Here is a 9,413-nt window from a genome sequence, read left to right on the forward strand (position 1 = left end):
GACAACACCAGAGGGCAGAGCCGGGACAAGGTCCTTCAGCACCCAAGGCTGAGACACCAAAGTGCACCCCTCCATCCCTCCCTCTCCAGCCGGCACACACTGATTGCTATTAGACTAAGAGGCGCCCCAGGGCTCCCAACCTCCACAACACATGAATCTCTAGTTATCTGGCTTGCATTCACTGCCATGTATCCCCTTTTCTTGTTTCTTTCTGCTTCAAACACAATAGGGGAATGATAGTTGAGTGAGTTGAGTGCCCCCTCCTACACTGTGCCCTGAGGCTGGGGCCTCTCTTGCTTCTGCCTGGCAGCTGAGTCGAAACAGCAAGCACTAGCAGCTCAGAACTTCCAGGTACTTTGCCTGCAGTTCTTACTATTCCAAGATGAATCAGGAGAAATTCTTAAAGGATACCTGAAGTGACAAGTGACATGATGAGATAGACATGTTTATGTACAGTGCCAAGCACACAAATAACTATGCTGTGTTCCTTTTTTTATTTCGCTGCCTGAAAGAGTTAAATATCAGGTATGTAAGTGGCTGATTCAGTCCTGACTGACAGGAAGTGACCATAGTGTGACCCTCACTGATAAGAAATTCCAACTATAAAACACTTTTCTAGCAGAAAATGGCTTCTGAGAGCAAGAAAGAGAGAAAAAGGGGAATTTCCTATCAGTGAGGGTCACACTGTAGTCACTTCCTGTCTGAGTCAGGACTGAGTCAGCCACTTACATACCTGATATTTAACTCTTTCAGGCAGAGAAAGAAAAAAAGGAACACAGCATAGTTATTTGTGTGCTAGGCACTGTACATACACATGTCTATCATTATGTCACATGTCACTTCGGGTATCCTTTAATTTATGGGATGGGAAACTTTACCTTACAAAAAATGGCTTAAAGCACCCCTGAACAGACATGTTACATGATGAGATAACCATGGGTATATATATTACAAGGGTTTTGGTGTGCCCTGCCCTTAGGGTGACAGTCCAGGACCATGTGCTATGCGAACATGTCGAGAAAGATAAATTCTGTTGCTATGGAGGAGGAACAACGGTGCATCACATGGCTGAGTGTACTCGCATCCAAGGACTACATCTCCCGGCATGCATTGCGGGGGTCTCATGACTTTGCCGGGAATTTCAAAATGTGGCACAGCTATGGCCTCTCCTGGGGAAGATGGCCGATCCCATATGGAGAGCGGGGCCAGGGGAGCAGCACCCTATAGCTAGGTAATGACGCTCATCCCAACCCACCAATGGCACACTCCATTACAAACCTCTCTTATGGGGATGTTCATTTTTTATATTTTTAGTTCCAGGTGTTGACTAGAGATGGCCCGAATGGTTCGCATGCTAACTTATTCGCGTGAACTTCGGTGGTTAGCGTTTGCGATCGAACGCAAACTTTATGGCGGTTCGACCCCGCCCCCTACACTACATCATTAGGGTCAACTTTGACCCTCTACATCACAGTCAGCAGGCACAGGGTAGCCAATCAGGCTGCACTCCCTCCTGGAGACCCCCTCCCCTTATAAAATGTAGGCAGCATCAGCCATTTCACTCACTCATGTGGCTGCAGTAATTAATGAAGGGAGAAAACCTGGCTGCTGACTGTAAGGGATAGCGGAGATGCCGCCGCAGAGACAGGCGGCATGGCCACTGCCACGCAGTTTCATGCTGGTGATCTGCCTGGTCCTTCTATTGCACATAGATTGAGGGCTACGCGTGCGCCAGGCGACAGGACCTTTATGCGAATAGAAGGGGAGTCAGCTGATCTGCCAAGTCAGCTGACTCCAACAGTACTTCGGATTGGCTGAGTGGCTGGGGCGGCGCTGCGGAGCAACTTTGTATATATAGTACCAGACTGTCAGTTGCTTCGTGTCTGCTGTTGCAAATGCTTGCGTGTGAGAGCTCAGACCTTAGTCAGATCCCAAAGTGTGCTAGAACCAGCTGGAGCTGGGGATCCACACTTAGCCAGATTCTGTTGATAGCTTAAAGTACTAATTACATTATATTATCTGTTATGACCTTCTGCTTTCATTGACTATTCTCCTGCTTGCTGACTCTGTACCTCTGCCCATCTGATTCACGTTGCCGACTCTGCCTGAACTCAACACTGAATCAGCCTTCTGTCTTTGTACCTTAATCTGTCCGTACGTTGCCTACTCTGCTTGTCTGACCTCTCTATCCTCGCCAGTGGGCCTAGCCACTGGTGAGGGATCTGTAGCATTCACCTGCCCCTCAGGGGAAGCTTTATTGCAGTACTGTCTGTAACACCTGCTCCTCAGGTGTCCAATAGCTGTAGTATAGTCTTAATCACCTGCTCCTCAGGTGATCACCTTTTGCAGCACTGTTTGTAACACCTGCTTCTCAGGTGTCTACTGGCTACAGTACTGTCTTAATCACCTGCTTCTCAGGAGATCAACCTTGCAGCATTACCTGTAGCACCTGCTCCTCAGGTGTCCTTTAGCTGCAGTACAGCCGGACTTGCCTGCTCCTCACCAGGTGATCCTTTGCTGCAGCATTGTCTGTAGTCACCCGCTCCTCGGGAGACCTCTTCTTCCTCATTACTGTTGCACCAAACACTACTCACATTGGTAGTCCTGTGTCTGGCTATACTAGCATTACTGGTGATTCTGCAGATCACCACATAATCAGGTATAGCATCTGTATTATTGGTGATACTGCAGATCACCAATAATCAGAAAATATGTTTACCTGACACCAATCGTTACACTGACATAGGAAAAGCTTAGTTAGGCTCTTGTGTTAGGCTAGTTAGCTTGCTCCTTCTCGCTGATCTTATTGCTAAAAAGCACTTCTCATCCTCAACAGCTCTTTTGAGAGCTAATGTTGTTCTTGTGATATATTTTTTTTATTTCTTTTTTTTGTGTGTGTCCCACAGACACCTGTGTTGCATATACAGCCTTGGTAATTCCTACTGTGCCACTGCCAGGCCCAGCACATTCAGTGACTACCTGTGTGTGTGACAGGCAGCTTCACATTTGTAATACCAATAACTGCATACCCACCTGTTGTTCAGTGCACCTACCTACCTACGTGACCGCATGCAGTGTCACTGCACCTGTTCATGGTACCTGTGTGTGTGTGTGTGTGTGTGTGTGTGTGACAGGTGCACATTTGTAATACCAATAACTGCATACCCACCTGTTGTTCAGTGCACCTACCTACCTACTTGACTGCATGCAGTGTCACCGCACCTTTTCACGATACCTGTGTGTGTGTGACAGCTGCAAATTTGTAATACCAGGCATTGCATAATTGTTCACAGTACCTGTGTGACCGCACACTGTGTAATATACCACTCTGTGCATACCTGCTACCTGCACCTGTGTGACAGCTGCACATTGTATTGTAATACCAGTCACTGCATACCTTTCACTGCACCTGTGTGACTGCACATTGTATTAGTCAAGTCAGTGCGCATTCCTTTCACTTCAGCCCCCCCACCCAAATATGGGCAAAACAGGTAGAGCCAGAGGTTGTGCTGTTGTGATTTCGTGCGGCCCTGGACCAAAGTACACAGTGTTAAGAAGGTGCGTGCCATCAACCCCCAAGATTGTCAGGACGTAGTTGACTATTTAACACAGAACACCTCATCATCCTCAGCTTCTGCACGGAAGTGTGACATATCTTCCTCCTCCTGCTCGGATTCTGGTACCCCACTTAACACTCAGTCGGCCGCCACCACCACCACCAAACTGCCATCACCACAGGGCTCAGCGGTGTGGAATTTTTTTTGTGTGTCTGCCTCAGATGAGAGCAATGCCATCTGTACTCTCTGCCACCAAAAATTGAGCCGTGGAAAGACCAAGACCCACGTAGGGACAACTTCCTTACAAAAGGCACATGATGACAAAGCACAAACTGCAATGGGATGTCCACCTGAGAACAAGCAGCACACAAAAGCAAAGCCACACACTGCAGTGGTAGATACCAGACCGCAATTATTTCTCAAAAAAGGCGATACCCAAACTGTACCGTGATGTTGAAGCAAGGCAAGTGGTGTCATCTCTGGCACACAGCATTGGGTCAAGGGTCCATCTGACCACGTGGTTTGCAAAGTACGGTCAGGCCTGCCCGAAGACTAAGTCAGTCTCCACACACAGCATCTCTGCCTGCACGCCGTGTGACTGTCTGCCCCAAGACTAAGTTGTTCCCCACACAGCATCTCTGCCTTCAGGCCGTTTGACTCCCTTCTCCTCCACCACCAGCAGGGTCCAGGACTCCAGGCGGATTCCTGAATTTTTAAGGCCACTGCTAGCAGCGGCCGCTATAATAATTTTTCTGTTGCGTGTACATGCCTGCCTAATTTTTCTGGCTGCACTGCAGCTGCAACAACAAAACAAAAGGCCTGTACATGTGCCTATTCCCTTTCATGATCATTACCTTGCCGCGGTGAAGGGGCTTGCATATCACAATGAAGTAATGACCGCTGGTTATAGGAGTATCTCAGGGGGCACACCCACGATAATAAGTTTGTTGCTTCATTGTGGTCAGACAGACCAAATTTGATCAGCTGGACAGTCACTGTTCTGTCATTCAGCTACCTCAGCCCGGCGACCATATGGGCTGGAAAGCCGCCATCACCTGCACTCTCATCATGGTGCGCACCAGTCCAGCACGGCTGTCACTACACAAACATAGGGCTGTTCAACAGGATTCCGGATATCTGGGTAACCCAGATATCCAAACTTTTTTACGCTATCCGATTCGGATTCGGATCCTGGATTTTTTTAAAAATCTGGGTAGCTATCTGTGGATATTTGGCCGCATAACGCAAATATCCGGGGATATTGTGAATATTTGGATCCGAACTACTGTAACTAAGGAGATGACGTCCTGGAGCCAGTGGTGCTCAGCAGAGCTCGAATATTCGAGTAGCTCAAATATTCGAGCTCTTTTTCAGCTATTCGAGCTCGAATACCGAGCTCGAATAGCTGTAGCTATTCGAATGGGCTATTCGAGTGAACTCGAATAGCCCACTCACTATTCGAGCTATTCGAGCAAACAGCGCTATTCGAGCTTGAATACCAAGCTCGAATAGCATCATAGCCCAGATTGATGTCCTTAGAGCCAATCAGAGGGCTCCCAGGCCCTCTGACGGCAGCCAATCACAGAGGGGGACCCTGGCCAGCCCCTACCCTATAAATAGCGGCCGCCATGTTCGGTTTTTCCATCCTTGCCTGACTTTGTACAGAGAGAGATCTGCTCCTTTGTGCTTTGGCCTAGCAAGAGCTCTATAGTGGTCAATTACCTAGCGTTTTTGCTCACATACACCTCCTATACACACCTATATTGTTGTTATTTAGATAGACATTGTATTTTAGTTAGTAGCTTGTGTGTTACATAGAGACAGGCAGCTGCTGCAGGCAAGCTTACACAGCTTTAGGCCTCAGGGCCTTGCCTGTGTGGGCAGCTGTCCTCCTGTCCTCTGTTACTTTATTTCTCATCTTATCTATACCAGTGTTTCTGCTGTCCTTTACTACTGAGTGATTGTATTTTGTAGTTATTATACTGTAACTGTACTAGGACACTCACTGTCACTATTTAGCTCCTGCGTGTGTGCGCGCACAGTACACACTATTTCCTTCTGATTACTACTGATTATTGTAATTTCTAGTTGTACTTACTGTTACTACTTACTGTACTAGGGAACCTCAGTCACTGTTCACAGGCTAGCTCCTGCGTGTGTGTGTGTGTGTGCGTGCACTGTCTGTACAGTACACACACTATTTCCTTCTACTTAATCTGATTACTACTGATTATTGTATTTTCTAGTTAGTGTACTAGGGGACACACTCACTGTTCACACTTACTGATTACCGATTATTGTATTTTGTATTAGTACTGTACTAGTAATCACTTAGCGATCTAATCACTTAGTGATTAGTGTCACCTCACCCACCAACCCACTCCATTAAAGTACCCCACTTTTTCACCCGCCCTTTTAAAAAACTTTTCTGTTTACGCCCAAAACATCTAAGATGTCTGGAAGTGGCAGCCAGCGCGGTTTGGGCAAGGGGAAGGGCAGCAAGGGAATCAAGAGGAGAGGGAGCAGCATTGTGGCAAGCCGCGGCCGCGCCACCATGCACAGTTTCGCAGCAGCAGCAGCTGCGTCAGTGGCTAAAATTCCGCCTATAGCCACTGGCCGTGGACGCCTTGGGCGCCGCCCAGCAGGAGCAACTCACGCTGCAGAGACACAGCAGCAGCAGCGTGTAGTACCTGCTCCTATTTTCCTCCAGCCGGGTCGGAAACGTCTCATTGAGGAAAAGGATGCAGCCACTGTGGTGCAACTGATGACGGAGGATGAGCAGCCCGCCATCAGCTCTGCATCCGAGGCCTGCCCTCCACCCTCACCACCACCACCACCCCTGTTCGCAGCAGCCGCCCAGCAGGGCCTGGGGAGGAGGCCAGTTCACCGTCACAAGTTGGCGACCTGTCACTCAGCAGTATTTTTACCCCAGGCACCATCAGGTTATTGTCTGCTGTTGTTGGCGATTTGGAGGAGGAGATGCTGATGGGCACTATGGGGGATGAGGGATTGGACAGCAAGACTGTGGCGACAGTCAAGCAGCCCATCCATGCATCAGGAGAGGAGTTTGGGGGGTCATCATCCCAGCAGGACATGATTCAGGAGGGGGAGGAGGATGATGATGATGATGACGGTGACAAAGACTGGGTGCCGCCACCACCAGCACCTGGGGATGTCATCATCAGCAGCTCTGAGGAGGAGGAGGATGCGCTTGTGGGCCTTGCAAGGAGCCTGCTGGTGTCTCAGGCTCAGCAGCAGCAGCATCTGCCAGTACCACCACCAGCCGCCCCCAAGCCCCCCCCCCCCCCCCCCCACCACAGGGAGACAGGCAGCAGTGGCTCCAGGCCGTAGGGGGTTGTTCTTGTCACCAATCTGGCGATTTTTCACAATGCCCACAGTTTTCAGCAAGTACGCCACTTGCAACCACTGTCAGCGGAAGTTGAGCAGAGGTGCAGACCCCTTAAAGTTCAGCACCAGCTCGCTCATCAACCACCTTGCTGCTAAACATTTCCACCAGCATGAGGAGTTCCAGAGGCTGAAGGCATCTGGTGCTGGCAGTGGCACCACACCAATCACTGCACAGCCTTCAGCAGCAGCAACAAGAACAGCAGCCACCTGCCCTCCTGCTCCTCCAGCAGGAGTGAGGAAACGCACTGCTGCTCCCCCCTCTGCAACTCCTGCCGCCGACACTGAGGCCTGTTCTGGCAGCCAGTCCTCAGTGGCCTCCTCTGCTGTGTCCGCTGATTCCCATGCTAGCAAAAGGCCACGCCAGAGCCTTTTGAGCGAGTCCTTCCAGGGGGTGGTTAGGACTCTGCCTCCCAGCAGCCGTCGCGTGCGTCAGCTGAACGGCTTGCTGGCACGGGCCATGTGCTCCCAACTCCTGCCGTACACGCTCGTGCAGGAGGGGAGCGACATGCGTGCGCTGCTTGCTTGTGCAGCCCCAGACTGGCAGCTCCCCAGCAGAAACTACTTTGCCCACAAGGCCATTCCTGCACTGCACCGCTTTGTGATGGCCAATGTGGAGCGAGGGCTGGAGCACGCGGTTGGTGAAAAGGTCCACGTCACCATGGACTCCTGGAGCAGCCCCTTCGGGACAGGCCGCTACCTGTCCTTCACTGTCCACTGGGTCAGCTTGGTGGAAGGGGGTGAGGATTGGAGAGCAGCAGCGGGCACAGCAGCAGCAGCAGCAACACAGTGGGTGGTGCCACCCGGCAGGGTCAGGGGAACTGCAGCAGGTTCGTCCGATCCTCTGCCATCCTCCGGCACACCTGGCCAAACCCCCCGCCTCAGCAGCAGCGTGAAGGCCCACCACTGCCAAGCGCTGCTGCAGTTGGTCAGCCTTGGGAAGACCAAACTGACGGCAACCCATGTGTTGGCCAAACTCCAAGGAGCAGGAGAGGATTTGGCTGACCCCCAGAGGCCTCAGAGTCGGAGAGGTGGTGGCCGACAATGGGGCCAATCTGGTTGCCGCAATTGACAGGGGAAACCTGACCCACATCCCCTGTCTTGCCCACGTGCTGAACCTGGTGGTGCAGAAGTTCTTGCGCACCTACCAGGGGATGGGCGAACTGCTGGAAACGGCAAGGAATGTTGTGCGCCACTTCCGGCGCTCGGCTGCAGCCTGTGCGAGCCTGGAAGACGTGCAAAAGGAGCTGGAACGCCATCGGCTGATCATTGACGTTCCAACTCGCTGGAACTCCACCCTGGCGATGTTGGAGCGTCTGGTTGAACAGAAGCACGCTGTCAACCAGTACCTTGCCCTGGCCACTGTGTCCGCCGCTCAGAAAAGGGACAAGACCAGCAACATCCCGTCCATCGTCCCCGATGACGACTGGAGGCACATGCAGCAGGTGTACTTGGTGCTGGCTCCCTTTCTGCAGGCCACTAACATGGTGAGCAGGGACCATGCTATGGTCTGCGAGTGGGTGCACCTGGTTTGTCTGCTGAACAGGGCCCTCAATGCTTTGCTGGAACAGGGAGCGGCAGCCTTGGACCAGCAGGAGCGGCATGCAGCTGCACAGTCCACCTCTGAGGGGGAGGAGGAGGAGGACTTGGTGGAGGTCCCTGACCATGCTGCTGATGAGGGGGATCAGCACAGCGCAGCTGAGTTGGTGCGGGGGTGGAGAGAGGATGAGGCTGAGGAGGCAGAGGAGGAGGATGAGGACAGCACTGCCGTCGATGTGCCAGCACACGTGGCCCGCCTCTTCCCAATGGCAGCGCACATGCTGACGTGCCTGCGCAAGGACCCCAGGGTGATCCAGATGAAGCAGAGGGAGGACATCTGGATCAGCATGATGTTGGACCCGCGCCTCAAGGGGAAGTTGAGCCAGTTCCTGCCGCCTGCAGGAGGAGAGCCAGCACAACAAATAAGGAGCTTGCAGCAGGCCCTTGTTGAGCGCTTGGAGGAAGCCTTCCCCCAGCCTTCCACCCCCACTGTCCAGCCAGCACAGAGGCAGCAGCAGGTGCCTGCATCCAGCAGCAAGCGCCCCACAGACCTGCTGTCTCTCAGCAACGAGCTCTACAGGACTGTAGAGGCTCCGGCAGCAGTGACTAGAGAGGAGGTGCATGCAGCAGCATCCTCCTCCGGTCACAGCCAGCGCCTGACCCGCATGGTGGCTGACTACATGGGGTCCTACAGCGGGCTTGACAGCGATGCCCCTGTTGATCCCATGGAGTATTGGGTCAAGTGCCTGGAGATCTGGAGCGAGCTGGCGCAGTACGCCCTGGAAGTGCTGTCCTGTCCCCCTTCCAGCGTGCTGTCCGAGTGCTGCTTCAGTGCAGCTGGTGGCGTGGTCACCGAGAAACGCTCACGTCTGTCTCACAAGTCTGTGGACAGACTGACGTTTCTCAAGATGA

The sequence above is a fragment of the Hyperolius riggenbachi genome, chromosome 12 (assembly GCF_040937935.1).
Source record: "Hyperolius riggenbachi isolate aHypRig1 chromosome 12, aHypRig1.pri, whole genome shotgun sequence".
NCBI classification, from domain to species: domain Eukaryota; kingdom Metazoa; phylum Chordata; class Amphibia; order Anura; family Hyperoliidae; genus Hyperolius; species Hyperolius riggenbachi.